This window comes from Oryctolagus cuniculus, chromosome 17, assembly GCF_964237555.1.
Source record: "Oryctolagus cuniculus chromosome 17, mOryCun1.1, whole genome shotgun sequence".
In the NCBI taxonomy this organism is placed as follows: domain Eukaryota; kingdom Metazoa; phylum Chordata; class Mammalia; order Lagomorpha; family Leporidae; genus Oryctolagus; species Oryctolagus cuniculus.
The window spans coordinates 42,779,500-42,798,831 of record NC_091448.1 but is presented as its reverse complement, the minus strand read 5'-3'; the positions used below and the strand labels follow the sequence as shown (position 1 = coordinate 42,798,831).

The window sequence follows — 19,332 nt, the reverse complement described above, 5'->3', positions numbered from 1 at the left end:
TTAAAATTACTATTAAATACCTTAGAAATGTCTTTGGAACGTTTTTCCAGCTTCATTGCTGGGACTCTCATTATCTCTTATTTGTTGTTGTTGTTTTTTTTAAAGATTTTATTTATTTTTTTGAAAGATAGAGTTATAGACAGTGAGAAGGAGAGACAGAGAGAGAGGTCTTCCATCCACTGGTTCACTCCTGAAATGGCCACAATGTTTAGAGCTGAGCTGATTCGAAACCAGGAGCCAGGAGCTTCTTCTGGGTCTCTCATGCAGGTGCTGGGGCCCAAGGTCTTGGGCCATCCTCCACTGCTTTCCCAGGCCACATAGCAGAGCACTAGATCAGAAGAGGAACAGCCGGGACTAGAAGTAGCTCCCAAATGGGATGCCAGCACCGCAGACAGAGGATTAACCTACTGCACCACAGTGCCGCCCCATTATCTCTTATTTGCTGTTGCTGCCTACTACTGCCGGATCACTCTGACATTACTTCTGAGTGTGAATTCTAGCACACATCGAATTTTTTAATATCAAGATTGATTTATTTATTTGAAAGTCAGAGTTACAAAGAAGGAAAGGCAGAGGAAGAGGCACAAAGAATCAATCTTCCATCTGCTGTTTCACTCCCCAGATGGCCACAACAGCCAGGCCTGGGCCAGGCCGAAGCCAGAAGCTAGGAACTTCATCCAGGTGTTCAACATGGGTCCAGGGGCCCAAGGAGTTGGGCTATCTTCCACTGCTTTCCCAGGCACATTATCAGGGAGCTGGGTTGGAAGTGGAGCAGCCTGGTCTTGAACCAGAGCCCATATAGGATGACGACACTGCAGGCGGTGGCTTCACCCGCTACGCAACAGCACTGGCCCCATGTCCAAGTTCTGTAGTCAAGCCTGTAACATGGTGCTGTTGTACCTGAGTGAGTGCAAACAGAGGAACACCACACATTGATAAAATTTGACAGTCCTTTATTGCCAGCAGTGGAGAGAAGGCTTATCCCCCAAAGAACTGTCAACTCTGAAGCCCAAAGCAACAGTAAAGGCAAGAACCACTAAATTGGGAGGGGAATACATGGTGACTAGGGTCAAGCTAACTTAAAACCTATGCAAAACTAATATCAATTATGATCTTAACAATACCAGTTATAATCTTGACATTAATCCAGGTATTGGCCTATATCATATGTGGGACATAGACAAATTACAATCTTAACATTAACCCAGATGCAGCCTGTTTTTAAGCTTGAGTGAGCATGCTAGGGGGTTTCAGTGCTTTGCCAAGTGTGATACAGGTTGCCAAGAGCGATGTAGTGGACTGCTATTGTCTGAGTGTTTAAGTTCATAGTTTTAGACCAGAGTCTCACAGTCGTGGGGGGGGGGGGGGGCAGGGAATGCTTTCCCAAGATAGTCTCAGATGCTCCAAAATGGAGTCAGTACTGTCAAGGTGTTACTGTAGTGCTCCATAATTAGGGTATAATTTACTTTCAAATCTTTTCCTGAAATTCCCTCCAATATCATTTAACCCTCTTGTCTTGTAGTAGTTGAAATACCATATAAGCAAGGACAGTTGTTGCAACATTGTTTATAGTGAGCAACAGAAATGAAAAGGAAAGCAATATAACTGTTTTGAAAGAGGAATTACTGAATAAACTATGATACCTATGTATTATGGAATAACAATGGATTGAGTTTATTTTGCTTATTACATGGGACTTGGTGTCATAACACAGTGGGTTAAGCTTCTGTCTGCAACTCCAGCATCCGCATCCCAGATCAGAGTGCGGATTCAAGTCCTAGCTGCTCTGCTCCCAGTCCTGCTCCCTGAAAATGTGCCTGGGAAAGCAGTGGAAGATGGCCCTAGTGCTTGGGCCCCTGCACCCATGTGGGAGACCCAGAAGAAGCTCTGGGCTCCTGGCTTTGGACTGACCCAGCCTCAGCCATTTGGGGAGTGAACCAGTGGGTGAATATCTCCATCTCTCCCCCTCTGTGTCACTCTGCCTTTCAAATAAAAATTTCAAAAATTATTTTGCTTGTTAAGAGTTACAGAAATGGGCTGGCGCCGCGCCTCAATAGGCTAATCCTCCGCCTAGCGGCGCCGGCACACCAGGTTCTAGTCCCGGTCAGGGCGCCAGATTCTGTCCCGGTTGCGCCTCTTCCAGGCCAGCTCTCTGCTATGGCCAGGGAGTGCAGTGGAGGATGGCCCAGGTCCTTGGGCCCTGCACCCACATGGGAGACCAGGAGAAGCACCTGGCTCCTGGCTTCGGATCAGCACGATGCGCCAGCCGCGGTGGCCATTGGAGGGTGAACCAACGGTAAAGGAAGACCTTTCTCTCTGTCTCTCTCTCTCACTGTCCACTCTGCCTGTCAAAGATAAAAAAAAAAAAAAGTTACAGAAATGAAATCCAAATTTGTATAAACCAAGAAAAGGAATTTTCTGATACATGTACCTAAGAATATCAAGAGATGTACTGACTTCTTATAGGACCAGGTGGAGAATTGCATGCAGTATCTTCTGGAAGGCTTCTGTATTCTCTGGCTCTTGATCCTACTTTGTGTTGGTTTTATTCACAGGCAACTCTTCCCAAGCTATGGCCAGCAATGTTTGTTTGGGTTTTTTTTCCCTCCAGCCTAACAACCCCAGTAGAAAAACAACTCTTTCCCAGTAGTTTCAGCAAATGTGGTTGGTCTTATTTACCTGTCTTGAGTCACTTGCCAACTCCTGAGGTGTAGTCACTATGGCAAGGAGGAATTCATTTCTTGGTTACTTAGGCCTGGATCATGTTTGCAATCCTGGAGTTCAGTGTTGGAAGATGGGTAAAGAGAAAGAATTTCCTAAAGGAAAATTAGATTAATGATCCCAGAAAAAAGTGGATGCTGTGTGAGCAGAAAGAAACCCTCTGCAGGCAGCTTTAAAAAGACGCTGGAGTAGGCATTTGGTGTAATAGTTAAGATGCTGCTTGGGATACTTGCATTGCGTATCCAAGTTGCTGGGTTAGAGTCCTGGCTCTGCTTCCAATTCCAGCTTCCTGCTAATGTGCACCCTGAAGGTAGCATGTGATGGCTCAACTAGTTGGGTTCCTGCCACCCACATTAGAGATGTAGATTGAGTTTCTGTCTCCTACCTTCACCCTGGTCCAGTCCTGTCTGTTGTAAGCATTTGGGGCACTGGATCAGAAGTAGAACAGCCAGGACTTACCTGGCACTCCTGTGGTTTCACAGGCAGCGGCTTAACCTGCTGTACCACAACACTGGCCCAGTGATTATGCTTTTTAAAAGACACAGAATGACAATACCACATGTTCTCCCTTACATGTGGAAGCTAAAATTAAAAAAAACAAATAAACAAAAAAAAAAAGAAGAAATGCTGTGTGTATGAGTTTTGGTGCAAATACAATGTTTTGTCAAATTTTGCTTTAAATATTTGCCAAACATTGATAGGAATTATGTATTGCTTTATTTATAATGATTTTGTGAATTTAAAATTTATTTTAAATTTGAAAATTTATGTGATTGAAGTTGAACATCTTTTCATTTGATTATTGTGTATAGCCCTTGCCTATTTTCATGTTGGACTATAGTCTTTTTACCTTCTGTTTGTTGAATTTTTTATTTAATAGACTATTAAGTCTTTGTAATGTTAATTAAAATGTTATCTCAAAATGATAAAAGAGACACAGAAAGATGACTTGCAAGGTGCACAGTGACATGTGTGTATGTGTGCATATTTATCTATAGACTGAGAAATACACACATTAAATGATTAACAGTGCCTATTTCAGAGAAGTATGATTGGGTGAAGAAGAGTATCAGTTACACTATTTCTGTACATATCTCTGTATTGTTTGACTCGTTGCCAGGAGCATGTATTATTTTTGTAAGCATAATGAAAGATTAAAAACTTAAACGTTGCAGTGAAGAATTTTCTTCTTAGGGATGTTACTGATTCTTGCCAGTTGCTTTTTGGGTGAGAGTACTAGTAATGATGTAGTTGGCATTTTCTGATTACTTTCTCTGTATCAGGTAAATGGCATATTATGTAATTGCTAATCTAATCTTCACAATAAACTTCTGAGTTTAACAACAGTAGTACTAGTAGTAGTAGTTTAACAACAGTAGTTAAACAGTACTGTTTAACAACAGTAGTTGACATGTACATCAACAGCAACTGAAACCCAGCTATCAGAATGAACTGGATAGTGAAAATAAGCAAAGGTATCCACAGGTCCCACCTTGAGCTACCAACTCAAAACCAGGGGTGGTGGTTGTGGTGCACGCAGGTTTCACTGTTGCTGGGGACACCCGCTTCTCATTCAGAGTGCTGGTGCAAGTCCAGCTACGCCGTGTACAGTCTTGCTTCCTGCTAGTGCATATTGGGAGATAACAAGAGAATGGCTCAAGTACTTAGGCTCCAGGAAGGAGGTCTGGGTTCCTGGCTTAGTCCTGACTGTTGTGGGTATTTGGGAATGAGCCAGCAGATGGAAGATTCTCTCTTCTCTCTTCTCTTCTCTCTCTCCCCCTCCTATCCCCTTCCCCCCTCCCTCTCCCTCTCCTTCTCCCTCCCGCCACCTCTCCCTTTCTTCCTGTGTGCATGTATGTGTCTGCCTTTCAAGTACATGAAATTAAACACTTTTTAAAAAATCTTGTGCAGAACCTAATCTATATTTACCAGGCACCATAAGTAATATATTTGTAGTCAGTTTGTTTTGTATTTAATCCATTGTAGCACAACTAGTAAGAATCAGAGTTGGATTTGAAATCTAAACCAATGCTCTTGACAATGGCACTATTGATAACATGGTTATTATTACTGTTACCATTATATATTAAGTTTTTGGCTAGAACAACCTTTGTAGACCAGCATGAAAATCTGTCCAACTGTTATGAGCTACAATTCTTTGGAGAAAATGAGTTCTGAATTCTAAGCATGACAGTTTGCAAATGATCTTTTGAAACAAAGTTTTTCTCAAAATAAGATTATCTTGTCATTGCAACAACAGTATTAGGCATTGTACAGGTTAGCAAAATTGGCACCCTTTTTACTGGAATGACAAGCTGTTACACATTAATGAAATATGGAGATACAGATTGGTCTGTTTTATAGGGCATTGTTTTTTCTTCTGATCAGATTAACACTTTTTTATTTAATAAGAAATGTAAGAACTACTTCCCTCACAATGCTCCTTATGCCTCATCTATATCCCTTTTGTCTGTCTCTTTCTCTCACAAATACTTTTTCTGTCTATCTCTCAGGCATACTTTGATTAAATGCTGTCTATGCAATTTCTTTAAAAAAATTTATTTTTATTTATTTGAAAGAGAAGCCAGGAGCCATTAGCTTCCTCCCGGCCTCCCCTGTGGGTACAGGGGCCCAAGCTCTTGGGCCATCTTTTGCTTTCCCAGGCCTTTAGCAGAGAACTGATTGTAAGTGGAGCCGCCAGTGCAAATCCTCACCCATATGGGATGCTGGTGCTATGCCACACGCTGTGCCACAGCACTGGTCCCTGTCTACATGATTTCTCTTTTTAGACCTTTAATGTAGGTATCTGAGTTTTAGTTCAGTGTTGTAAATATTTAAAGTGCAAATGTTGATCCCAGACAACAGTGGGCTGTTCCACTTCTGAGCCAGTTCCCTGCTAATACACCTGGGAAAACAACAGAGGATAGTATAAGTGCTTGGGCCCTTTCCACCCACCCAGGCTTGGGCCTGAGGACATTGTGACCATTTAGAGAGTGAACCATTAGAGAGAGAACCTGCCTCCTTTCTTCTCTCTCTGTAACTCTCAAAGAAATAAATAAATCTTCAAAAAAATTAAATAAAATGCAAATGTTTAGTATTTTGCCTATTTAAACATTTAATATGGAATATGAGCTTTTATTATAAGGAAGGAAATCATATTTAAGTTTATACAATTAATACTTGTGGACAACCAATCAAGCTAGAATAATGATAACTTCTTAAATAGTAAGTTGAAAAAAATTTTATTTTCTGGTATGCTTGTCATTCAGCATAGAATTATGTAGGCAGTTGATTTGCCCCTTAGCCTGAGTACACACAAAACAACAAAAACATTACATAGAAAAGAAAATGCAAATTTTCCATTGGCTTGAGCTTGGTGCAACCATTTCTCTGAGTCGTCAGAGTTGTGGCTGTCTTTGAGGTCACTGCTGATTGCTGCCTTGGGGTTGTGGCGCTGTGAGTCGGCTTCCCGGGCCTTGGGGTCGGCGAACTGGGCCTCGAGATCGGCGAACTGGGCCTCAGGATCGGCATCTTGGGGCTGTGCGTCGGCTTCCTGGGACTCAGGGTCAGCGAACTGGGCCCGGGAGTCGGCATCTTGGAACTGTACGTCAGCGTCCCGGGCCTCGGGGTCGTCTCAGCATGCAGACTGGTCCTGGCGTTCAGGCTTGGTTTGGTACTGAGGCTTGGGACTGCCGTAGAAGGTGTGCTCTGTGCTGCTGTAATAGCTGACTTTTCCAGATCGCTGCCAACAGACAGGAGGAGCAGGCTGATCAGTGACAGCCTCAACATCTTTTTCCTGTTTCAAAATAATTACATAAACTTAATCTAACACTTGGATCACAGACAAGCATATATACTTGATTGTATTTACTTAGTACATTCGTGTTAGGTAAATATGCTTTTTCATTGTTTATGAAAAAAGCTTCCTTTTTTTATTCTCAGTAATCTGCTGACATATCTATTTTCTAGGTAGAGCCACCAACTTTAGACTAAAACAATCTGAAGGATAAAAAGAAGCTTTATTTGGTCTTTCTATGAAAAAGAAAAAGTAAAACTTTAGACAAAATACAAAAAGACAGGGGTTTGAGGTCCCTGCAGAGAAAAGTGGAGGTGGAGAAGAGGCCATTTTAGAGAATGGAATAACAAGTCCTGAAAAAAAATTGGCATATATTATTCTTGAGATTTCTTATGGCCTTTGTTCCAACAATGTAAGGTTTAAGCCAAGGTCACAAATTAGGGTATTACTTTTAAATGTTTACTGCAGAGACTAAAAAGGATTAAACCAAAGGATTGCCCCACTGCGGAGATGAGATTTCCTTCATCCCTACCCTTATAAAAAGCTAGCTTTTAAGAAGTTCATTGGAAAACAGGAAGAAATTTAGAATTGATAAAAGTCAACAGCTTCATTTTACAGACTCAGCCTACAGTTATAACTTCCTGAGAACACGGGTCTTAAAATGCCCAGCACAGGCACTCAGATCTGAGTCCCGTGTTCTTTCCCAGATGTGAACTCTAAAGGCATAGTATAAACATCCACGAGATTGTTTGAAGCAGGGCTGGTTTACTTTCATCTTTCTCTCACATCTACTGGCTTGTTACAACTAGCTCATGCTGAACATCGTTAAATACAGTAATTTTTTAAACTTAAATTTTAATGTTAAAAATCTGATGTATACTGAAAGTTATGTTTAGTTGGGAAAATTTCAAATTAATATTACCTTTTGATTTTCTTTGTTGAAGAGTAAGAATTCAGATTTTCTCCAGTGTCCTGTGAGGGTTCTGATTTCTTAGTTACTATGTTATTTAAACCCTACTAGTAAGAAAGTCACGTGTTTTAAACTTGCCTTACCATTTGCTCTTTGGAAGTATCCAACTGAATGTTTTCCAAACTACTATTGTAAACATATGGCCTTTGGCAGAGGTGAATGTATTCAAATAAAGTCTTTGTAACATCTACTTGTTTGTTTTAAGAATCTAGTGAATATCACTTTGTTAGTCCCCTTTTCTATATTTGAGTTTTTTCACTAGATCAATTCTAACAAGATGAATATATTTTTGTTTTTTATTTAAAATCAAGTAAGTGTATTAAAGATATCGTTACCTGTTTTTCACTGTTAGAGTGGCATTGTGTACAGGGCAGTTAGTAGCCATGGCTACCATGAAGTTATAAAATTAATTCAGGAATAATGCATTCCAGGAGTACAATAATTAACCATTTAGAAAGAAGGTAAACTTTATTAATATGAAATTTAATAAAAGGCTCACATTTGAAAGTTATGCCTTCATACTGAATTTGCAAAGTTTTATATTTGTATTTAATGTATTTAATCACCCACCTTGAAAAAAATTAAGTATATTCTTTAAAGGAATTTTATCTTTTGGTCAGTCCTTCCTTCTGATAATTAACGTACAGGGAAGCTGGGTGGTATTGTGCTGAGGTTTTCATCACCTTGGCTGTCATCATTTAAAAATTGCAGGGCTGTGAACAATGTGTTGACATACAAGGAAATTGCCACATAAATGGTGAAAGTACAAGTCAATACATGTTCCTCACTGGCTCGACTTTGTTATGAAGTTTTTTTTCTTCTGAAATCAAGGGACCCATGTACACTAAATCTCATTTATGTGGTACATATAATAACCTCACTGACTGGAAATTAGTGTGGTCAGGCCTAAGAAGTAAATAAACAAAAAAGCTTCTTGGCAACCAGAGTAAATATTATAAATCAGAGTACTAAGGTAATGCAGAGGAGTTTGGTACTGTCCTCTACTTACTGGCGTGTTCTGTGGGTTTTCTTGAGGGGTATGTAGTTACTGGTAACAATAATATTATTGTGGCCTTCTGCAGACTATTAGTAACTTACTCTAGTTTACTAATCCTGACCATTTTGAATTCTAGACTTTAACATTTCTTTATTGGTACTTCAGGCACCTCTGTCTCCACTTAATTAAAATTTGAGAGTCAACATTTTCCCTCCATATTTCTGTATCCAGATGTATTCTTTTTACAGTGTTAGTTAATTGCAGCATCACCTGGCCAAATGGCTCACTAAGCTTGGATTTCTCATTATCTTCTCACTGTTACTGATCTTAAACTCCTCAGGCCTCTTGATGATGACTAAGTAAAATTTAAAATTCTGACCTTTGCAGCGGCAAAATGCTCCAAGACAGAAGTTGTTTTCCATTATCCATGTCTTCACCTCCCATGTCAACTCTTTGTGCAACTTCCCCAGTCTGTCCAAGGTACTTTCCGTCATTGTTCAAAATTCTCTTCCTTCAAGGTCTGATTCTGATGCCAGTGCTTTTTATGTGAGCCTATCCCAATTTCACAGTTGAACAAAGTCATATTAGGACTTTATACTTATTAAGTATGCTTTTTTCTCTATATATATTCTAAATCTTTCATCCCCCATGTTCATCCACCTTCTTGTGGTCAGAAACCACCTCTTGTTCTTTGTATTCCTTCTACCTAGTAGCATAGTGAGTGCTTATGTAAACATTGGAATTCATTGAAATACACCATTTCTTTATGTCTGGAAGCTGATATCATTAATGGTGCCTAAAATAATGAGAGACATTTGGTCATTTAAGTTTCCCCTGCATCGTATTCATGAATTTGTAAGTTTCAGGCCTGAGTTTAAGTCCTGTCTCTACTTTCTGGCTGTTATTTTGGGATGATTTTATCATTTGTATAATGTGGATCATAGTATACATTAATAACTTCTTAACCATGATTCTGAAATCCAAAATCCTCTGAAAAAAATTTTTGGCATAAAATTTTATTTGGGGGAAAAATCACATAACTGCATTTGAAAAAGTTAGGTACAGAAGGAATGTACTCGACATAATAGAAACTATGTATGAAGAACCAAAAGCCAACATCCAACTGAGGGAGGGAAAACTGAAGGTTGAGATCTGGAACAAGAGAGGTATGCTCACATTCACCACTTTTATTCTACACAGTACTAGTAGTCCTAGCCAGAGCAGTTGGGCAAGAGAAAGAAATCAATTGGACAATTTATATATAAGTAATAATTGTCCAAATTAGAAAGGAAGAAGTCAAATTTTTTTTTTTTTAATTTTTTGACAGGCAGAGTGGACAGTGAGAGAGAGAGACAGAGAGAAAAGTCTTCCTTTGCCGTTGGTTCACCCTCCAATGGCCGCCGCGGCCGGCGCGCTGTGGCCGGCACACCGCGCTGATCCGATGGCAGGAGCCAGGAGCCAGGTGCTTTTCCTGGTCTCCCATGGGGTGCAGGGCCCAAGCACTTGGGCCATCCTCCACTGCACTCCCTGGCCACAGCACAGAGCTGGCCTGGAAGAGGGGCAACCGGGACAGAATCCGGCGCCCCGACCAGGACTAGAACCCGGTGTGCCAGCGCCGCTAGGCGGAGGATTAGCCTAGTGAGCCGCGGCGCCGGCCGAAGAAGTCAAATTATCACTGTTTGCTAATGGCATTATCTTACATATAGAAAACCCAATGACTCTACCCAAAAACTAATAAAACTGATTCAGCAAAATTTCAGAATACAAAGTCAACATACAAACATCAATAACATTACTTGAAGATTTATTGATTTCTTTGAAAAAGTTACAGAAAGAGAGGGAGAGACAAGAGAAAGATCTTCTATCCTCTGGTTCCCCAAATGGCTGCAGTAGTTGGCCTCGGCCAGACCGAAACCAGGAGTCTAGAACTACATCCAGGTTTTCCACAGTGGGTGGCAGGGCCCAACTAATTGGTCCGTCTTCTGCTGCCTCCCCAAGCAAATTAGCAGAGAGCTGGATTGGAAGGATTGAAAGTGGAGCAGCCAGGACTTGAACTGGTACTCCTCTGGGATACCATGTGGCCTAACCCACTCTGCCATACCACTGGTCCCAAACAATAGCACTGTTGTATACCTATAGCAAGTCACCTGAAAAATCAGGAAAACAATCCCATCCCAATAACTATTAAAAAAGGAATAAAGTTAACCAAAGAGGTGAAAATTCCCTACAATAAAATCTGTAAAACATTGATGAAAAAAGTTGAAGAGGACACAGAGAAATGGGAAGATGCCCTGTATTCAAGAATCGGAAGAATCAGTATCATTAAAGTGTCCATGCTGCCCAAAATCATTCATAGATTCAGTGCAATCCCAATCAAAATACTAGTGACATTTTTCATAAAACTAGAAAAGAAACTATGAAAATTGTGTAAAACCACAAAAGATCTGAAACAGGGAAAGCAGTCTTGAGCAAAAAGAAAAAAAGCAAGAGGCGTTATACTGCCTGACTTGAAAATAAATTCTGAAGATGGGCGCTATGGCACTTAGGACACCCACATCCTCTATCAGGGTGCCTATGATGAAGTCCCACCTGTACTTCTGATCCAGCTTTCTGCTAATGTGCACCCTGGGAGGTAGATGATAGCTCAAGTACTTGGGTCCCTTCTACCCATGTGGGATGGGAGACCCAGATGGAATTCTAAGCTCCTGGCTTTGGCTTAGCTCAGCTCTAGCTGTTGTAGCTAATGGAAGATCTCTCTCCCTGTCCCCCACCCTACTCCCATGTCCTTCTGCCTTTCAAATACATAAAAATAAACTTAAAACAGTTTATTACAAAGTTACAGGAACTAAAACCATCATGGTATTGGCATAAATAAGAAACGTCAGTAGAATGAAATTGCCAGCTCATCTTTGACAGAAGTCTAAGAACATGCATTGGAAAAAGGACAGTCTTTCCAGTAAAAGGTGCTGAGAAATCTGCATGTCAGCATACATAAGACTGAAACTTGACTCCTTCACCATGTGCAAAGTTAACTTACCATATACAGAGATCAAATGAAAATGGATTTAGGACCTGAAATTTTGAAAATACCAGAAGAAAACATAAGAGATACTTCAGGACACTGGAATGGACAAGAATTTTTTGGAACAGATTCTAAAAATCAAAGCAAAAATAGATGTAAAAAAAAAAAAAACCCACAAACAGGAATTTCATGAAAGAGCTTCTGCATAGCAAAGGGAATAACCAGTAGAGTGAATGACAGTGAGTGGGAGAAAACATTCGCAAGTGATGCATCTGACAAGAGGTTAGTAACTGGACTGTGTAAGCAACTCAAGCAATGCTCAGCAGAAAAACAATCCAGTTTAAAAATGGACAATAGAGGGGCCAGCACTGCTACTTGTAGGCTAAACCTCTGCCGTAGCACTGGCATCCCATATGGGAGCCAGTTCATGTCCTGGCTGCTCCTCCTCTAATCCAACTCTGTGCTGTGACCTGGGAAAGTAGTAGGGCCCCTGCACCTGTGTGGAAGACCCAGACAAGGCTCCTGGCTTCAGATTGGTCCAGCTCCAGCTGTTGCAGCCATTTGGGGAGTGAACCAGTAGATGAAAGACCTTTCTCTCTGTCTCTCCCTCTCTTGTCTGTAACTCTGCCTCTCAAATAAATAAAATCTTAAAAAATGGACAGATTTAAACATTTACGTTTCATCAGAGATATCCAAGTGGCTAACATGTGCATGAAAAATGCTCAACATCACTAATCATCAGGGGAGTACAAATCAACCCCAATGAGATAGTACCTCACTCCAGTTATTAAAAAAATGGAAAGATAACAACTTATGAGGATACAGAGAAATGGGAACTCTTGCACACTGTAATTGAGAATGTAAATTATTACAACCATTTTCAACAAAAGCATAGCAGTTCCTCAGAAAACTAAAAAGAGAGGTTGGCATGCCAGTGGGGACATCCATGTTCCACTTCAGAGAGCCTAGGTTGAAACCCCAGCTCTGCTTCTGCTTCTAGCTTCCTGTAAATGTACACCCAGGAGTTGATGGCTCAAATAGTTGGAACCCTGTCACTCACATGGGAGACCTGGATTGAGTTCTTGGCTCCTGGCTTTCTCCTGGGCCAGCCCCAGCTGTTTGAGGCCTTTGGAGAGTAAACTGGTGGATGGGAGCTATTTCTGTACGTATGTATCTCTCTCTCTGTCTCACACACTGCCTCGAAAAAAAAAATTAACGAAGAAATGTTTCTTTAAAGCTGAAAATAGAACTGCTATGTGGTCCAGTAATCCCACTACTCTGTACCTATCTAGGGAAATGAAATTACTCCTCTGAGGAGACATTTGCACTTCCATGTTTCTTGCAGCCCTGTGCACAATAACCGAGAAATGGGAGCAGCCTAAGTGTGGTACTTTTGAAGCAAAATAAATAAAACTGGGACTTTATGTTAAGTGAAATGAGCCAAGCACAAAAACACAAGTACTGCAAGATCCCATGCACGAGTAGACTAAAAAATCAATCTGATGCAACTTCCAAGCATAATGGTGGTTGCAGAGACTGGGGACGGTGTGGAGCAGGAACGGACAGGGAAAGGTTGACTAACAAGTACTAAGTTGTCATCAGACAGGAAGAAGATTATGTCAATTAAAACAATTTTTAAAGACATAGAACATTTTAAATATATTCTAGCAAAAGTAGCTTTTCAAAATGGATGACTACTTTAAAAAAAAATCTAGAAACCTCCTGAGTCAGTGGATATATAACTAAGTAAAAAGACAGGCTGTTATTACTTCAGACTTCGCTGTGAGCGCCTTCTCTAATTGCCCGTAAGCACACTTCTCTTCTAGAGTCGAATACTAGCCTCTTCATTTTAGAAATCCAGTATAGGAAAAAGAACACATTTTACCTTAGTTGGAAAAACATACATTTTTTTTAAAAATTATTTTTTATTATTTGAGAGTGCTCCTTTCTACTGATTGTCTCCCCAAATATCCACAACGGACAAGGCTGGGTCAGACTGAAGCCAGGAGCCGGGAACTCAATTCCAGTGGTTAGGAACCCAGCTATTTGAGCTGTACTGCTGTTTCCCACGGTCTGCGCTAACAAGAAGCTAGGGCCGAATATCTTGCCAGGTACTCCAGTATGGCACAAAGACATCTTAGTCTCTAAGCTAAATGCCTGCCCAGAACACATGTTCTGGAGGCATATGTCCTTCTTTAAGCAAATTTGTCTTCCTAATAGTAGAATATTACAAACCTGTTATTAAACGCTGGCTTGTCAGTTTTTCCTAATCAGTGAAAAGGTATTTAATTTTTAAATGATGCTCTCCTTTCTGTTTCCTTCTCTTAAATTCTGATATCCCTGTCTCCCTTGCGTTGTAATAGGGGCCTTAGTGTCAGTCTTCACTTTAACCAGCTCTTAGCACGTGCACTTGATGAGTCATTAAATCATGTTGGTTATGCTTTCCCTCATATCGCAGACTCACTTGGTAGCTTCATCAGTTGTCTAAGCTGAGGTGGCAGGCCTTCTCTGGAAAGGACCAGACAGTAAATGTAAGAAGCACTGAAGCACGCTTTTTTTTTTATACTTAATTTATTTGAAAGGAAGAGAGTGTCAGAAAGGGACACTCACACATACACACACACAGAAACAGAGAGAGAGAGAGAGAGAGAGAGAGATCGATCAGTTCTCTGTCTTCTGGTTCACTCCTCAAATGGCCACAGCAACCAGACCTGGAGAAGATTCTACAACAAGCCTCATCCTTCAGAAGAGTCTCTGCTGCAGGTTATGCACTTCCTTTAAACTGTGCTTTTTTTTTTTTTTTTAAGATTTGTTTATTTGAAAGAGTTACAAAGAGAGAGAGAAAGAGAGGCAGAGAGAGAGAAAGAGAGAGGTCTTCCATCCGCTGTTTCACTCCCCAACTGGCTGCAAAGACTGGAGCTGTGCCCATATGAAACCAGGAGCCAGGAGTTTCTTCTGGGTCTCCCATGTGGGTGCAGGGGCCCAAGGACTTGGGCCATCTTCTACTGCTTTCCCAGGCCATAGCAGAGAGCTGGATCAGAAGTGGAACAGCTGGGACTTGAACCAGCACCCATATGGGATGCTGGCGCTTCAGACCAGGGTGATAACCTGCTGCGCCATAGCGCCGGCCCCTGAACTGTGCTACCTTTGCAGACAACATTTCAGGCAGGTAATTTTTTGGAAGTGCTGTCCAACTCTGAAGTACATCTTAGTATGTGATAGGAAAATCTTCATACTTGAAATTATTTAATAAATAAGATCACATATCAGTTTTGTAATTTTGCTTTTGATCAAAATGAGATTTTTCTTGTGTAACTTGTAAAATGACTGTTGGTGGTATTCGAAAGGAGGGGCCCCCAAAGCTGTTCTTGGTAATGGCAGTTTCATTGGATAAAAGTATAATGACTCAACATTCCTGCCTTGAAGAAATATACAGAAATTTAGGAGTGTCACATGTGACATTAATGTTTACAGTTAAAATCAATTTATATCTACTTATTATTCTGAAGATATTTTCCTATTTTGGGTGACTCCTTTATTCTTTGATTAATATGTTTTTAAAAGACTTTGACAGTGTATGTCTAAGTTCATGCCTAATGGCCTGCATATTTTTTTGTAGAATTTAAAGTTAGAACAAGAGGTTTATAATGCTTCAAGTATGTGCTTTATTAAAGCAAGAGAGTTTTCATGTGATCGTCACAGAAAAGCCATACTATGAGGTGATGTTGGACCCTACAAGTTGATGGAGTTTTTTGAACAGCTTTTTGCTACCTTTGATCACTTGTCATTGACATGAGCTGCTATGTCGTGCAGCCAAGCGTCTGACCTCTCAGTGATAGAGCTGGTAAATGGACCGTGTGCCCTCACTCCCTGCCTCCAGCCCTCTCAGATGTGGTCAGAGGTGCTGAGGCTTTGGTTAGCAAGTGTGGGCGTTCCCAGTGGTTATTGTGGTGTTTGGCATCCTTGTTTTCCTTTACTGGTATTTTGTTTTTTTTCTCTATCAATGAAAAGCCATTAAATTTTAATTTATTTTCCGCTGAGGCAAACATTTGACAGGCATTCAAGCTCCCTTGGCCTTCCAGAGATGTTCAATGTGCTTGAGCAATGACTGTGGACAACAAAATAACACAAAAGGAAAAACTACATTTCCTGGCATTTCATCAGATTTACTCTTCTGTGGCCTTGTGATGGCCATGTGAAATATCCAAGTAACGAATTTTTACTGTTAAATTACTTTATACCAAGGGATAAATAAATAACAAATACTGTAAAAAACAAATCAGTTATTTGAAGCATAGCTGAAAAGGGCATATGCGTGGGGAATTATGTACCATTTAGGTTCTGTCATTTTCATTTCTAATCTTATTACCCATGAATCTTATACAAGGGACAGTGGTAATCATTAAACCGTTGTATGTGCTTTCATATGTAAAGTTTAATCCACCACTTAATGACATCCTCTGGAGTGCTCATCCTTTACTGTACCTTTTTTTTTTTTTTAAAGATTTATTTTGTTTACTTGAAAGAGAGAGGTAGAGACAGAGAGAGGGGTCTTCTATCTGCTGGTTCACTCCCCAAATGGCCACAATAGCTGGAGCTGAACTGATCTGAAGCCAGGAGCCAGGAGCTAGGAGCTTCTTCAGGGTCTCCATGTGGGTGCATGGGCCCAAGGATTTGGGCCATCTTCTGTTGCTTTCCCAGGTGCATTAACAGAGAGCTGGATAAAAGAGGAGCAACTGGGACTTGAACCGGCGCCCATGTGGGATGCTGGCACTGCAGGCCGAGGCTTTAACCCGCTGCACCACAGCGCCAGGCCTCTTAACTGCACCTTTTACCAGAGAGCACGCACATGCTTGCTCAAGACTGAGCACAGACTCTGGATGGCAAAATTTTGTCATTCTCTTTCTATTGAACCACTGTGTGCTTTATAGCTACAATTGTTTGGATAAGACATGCGTGAAAAAGTGCTGTTTTCAGCGTGTGTATGTGTTTAATTTTTGTGCTTTGAACTGGTCGATAACTTTGAACAGATTCAGAAATGTTTGCCAGGGTTTTCATACCAGGATAAACATTGTACTGTGCTTACATCTCATCCGGTTTGTCAAAATTGTTATCTGACTTAGGGCTGTTGAACTGAAATGGTATTTCTTCAAACCTGAGCTTCTGAAAGACCTAACTTGAAAGCAGAGTTTTCAAAGTGTGAAACAAACTAATGTGCTTAACACATTATTAACATGCTGACATAGCATTTGTTCAGACTTGCTTGCCTGAGTTCCCTTGAACAGTTTACTCTGGTGAATTTCTCTCTGGTGTTAGAATCAACCTTTTCTCTGGATTGCTCGAAACCTGATTGCCTGCTGCCCAGGACTAGTCTCTTACGTGACAAGCAGGAGCCCAGCCAAATCACCCTTCTTTCATCTCTCCTTTCTCCAGTTTGATGCTGTAACTTTGACATAAATGGGAGAAACATAGACTCTAGAATCAAACTGCCAGGGTTGACTTGGTCAGTCTTAAGTACATTATGCTCATTTTTGGGCCAATGATCACATCTTTGATAGATGTTTATTCACTTTTTTAGTTTTAAGTTCTGATAAAGATATTCATAAAAACAAACTTCTAGGAGGAAGTGATATATAAGCTGAAGTCAAAAACATGAGTAAGGGTTGGCAGGCCAAGAAGAGAGCGGGAAGAGGAGTGTAGGAAAGAGGACGTGCGGAATCTCAAAGGCTGGTGACAAGATGGTGCACAGTTCAGGAAGCTGTGTTTGTTGAACTGTGGAATGTGGGGGAGCTGGAATATTTAGGATGGTATTGTAGAGGGAAGCAAGGGCCTGCTCGTACGGTAAGCCAGACTGAGAGATTGGCGAAATGATTGAAGTTTGCTTGTTGTTTATAAAGGAGATAAAAGAGTTTCTCTGTTGAAGTTTGTTGAGGGAACAGTCCTGCCCACACTTGACTGTATCAAGCTGAATTCAGTTAATACAGCGTGTGCTTTCAGGAGCTCCGGGTGTGCCTGTCTGAGCTTTACCTTCGTGATAGCTTGTGGTCCTTTGATCCCCTCCACCTATTCTCAGTTCACCTTGCCTCTTCTCATTTCTCTTGTTTTCCTACTTAATCTGGATCCCTCAGACAGATATTCCAATCATTTCCTTAGAAGATGGTTTTTAAGGACAACGCAGGTCATAAAATATTCTTGGAATATAGTGTTAGCTTTTTGTTTCTATCCATATATTTATAGCATGTATGTTTATATCCTATAATTTTTCTTCCTTAAAATGTTTAATTTATGGATTGTTTTAATTTTATTTGAAAAAGAGAGCAGTGGAGGCAGAGAAAGGTCTCCCATCTGCTGGTTCACTCCTCAGATGCCCACGACAGCCTGGCTGGTCCAGGCCAAATTTAGGAGCCAGGAGCTCTATCTGGATCTCTCACCTGGGTGACAGGGATCCAGGTACTCAGACTGTCACCTGCTGCCTTCCAGGGTGTACATTGACAGTAAGGTGGGTCACAAGTGGAAGAGGAGCTTGAATCCAGGCATTCTGATATGGATTGTGGGCATATCAACCAGGTGCCTAGTCACAGGTGTGTGCTATCACCTGCTGCCTCCCAGGGTATGCATTAGTAAGACTGGATTGGATGTGGAGGAGGGACTCGAACCCAGGAGCTCTGATACGAGATGTGGACATACCAAACAAGGCCTTAGCCACTTAGCCAAGTGCCCACCCCTGCTTATCTTTCTAATATTTGCATTTTCCACATTTGAAACTTTAACAAACTCTTCTTAAATATTCTTATTGGCTACATAATATTGTGGTCAGTGGGTCATCATGTTCCTAATGGTGACTGTGTAGCATTGTTTCCATTTTTCTTACGGTTAGAAAGAATATTGTGATTTATCTAAAATTTACTAGGGCGAAGATTAAAGTATTTTGGATTTTTGATTCCTTGCCAAGTTGCTGTACTAAGGAGTTATACCACTTCATTATACCTGCCCCAGGATTCGTTTTTATTTCTTTCCAAAAAATTACTTGCAGTTTTATTTATTGATTTATTTGAGAGAGAGAGGGAGAGCGTGAACATGCGTATTCGCCTTCGCTAGTTCCCTCCCCAGATTCCTGTAAAAGCTGCAACTAAAGCCAGGGACTGAGAACCCAATCTGATCTCCAACATGAGTGTCGAGGAACCGGTCCTGTTAGCTGTCACCACTAACTCCTAGCGTCCGCATTAGCAGGAAGCTGGAGTCAGAGGGCAGAGCCAGGTGTTGAACTCAGGTACTCTGATATGGGCACATGGGATCTTACCTGGATTTTAACTGCTAGACTAAATGCCCACCCCTGCTTGCTACTTTAGTAATAAAAAACGGTCTCACGTGTGTATGCAGTTCTCAGTTACGTGGTTGGCCATATTCTCACATACTTGTTAATTAGCAAGCTTCCTACCTTGTAAACATGTGTGCCCTTTGCTCACTTATGCTTAGAAATCATAGTATTGTTTCATATCAATTTTATAAACTCCTAATTAACAATCTCCTTTATGATATTCTATTTGGGTACTTTTATTAGACTTATTTCACCATGGATTTGGAAGTTTTCTATAAACAAATCTATCAGTGTGTTCTTCATTATTTTTTTCTAATTAAAAACCTTTCCCATGGAGATTTATAAATTTCTCTAAAATTTCTGATTTTCTGGCATTCATGTTGATGTTAACTTTTTCAGTTCTTAATGCTGCTGTATGACATGAAGTTGAGTCTTAAATTGAATTGTTTTCCCATCATTGTTTATTGAATTTTTCCCTTTGATTTCTGATTTTCTCTTCTAAATGTTT

At 40.7% G+C, this 19,332-nt stretch overlaps 1 protein-coding gene and 1 long non-coding RNA gene across 10 annotated transcripts in view; one reads left to right on the top strand and one right to left on the bottom strand.

Annotated features, from left to right (window-relative positions):
* NF1 (neurofibromin 1) overlaps window positions 1–19,332 on the top strand; it is a 299,237-nt gene that overhangs the window by 191,562 nt on the left and 88,343 nt on the right. The window lies entirely within an intron of this gene.
* On the bottom strand, window positions 5,945–7,964 carry LOC127484459 (uncharacterized). The gene is made up of 2 exons (XR_007911467.2): window positions 7,440–7,964; window positions 5,945–6,517 (listed from the first exon to the last, which is right to left on the bottom strand). It is a non-coding gene; the product is annotated as an uncharacterized lncRNA (long non-coding RNA).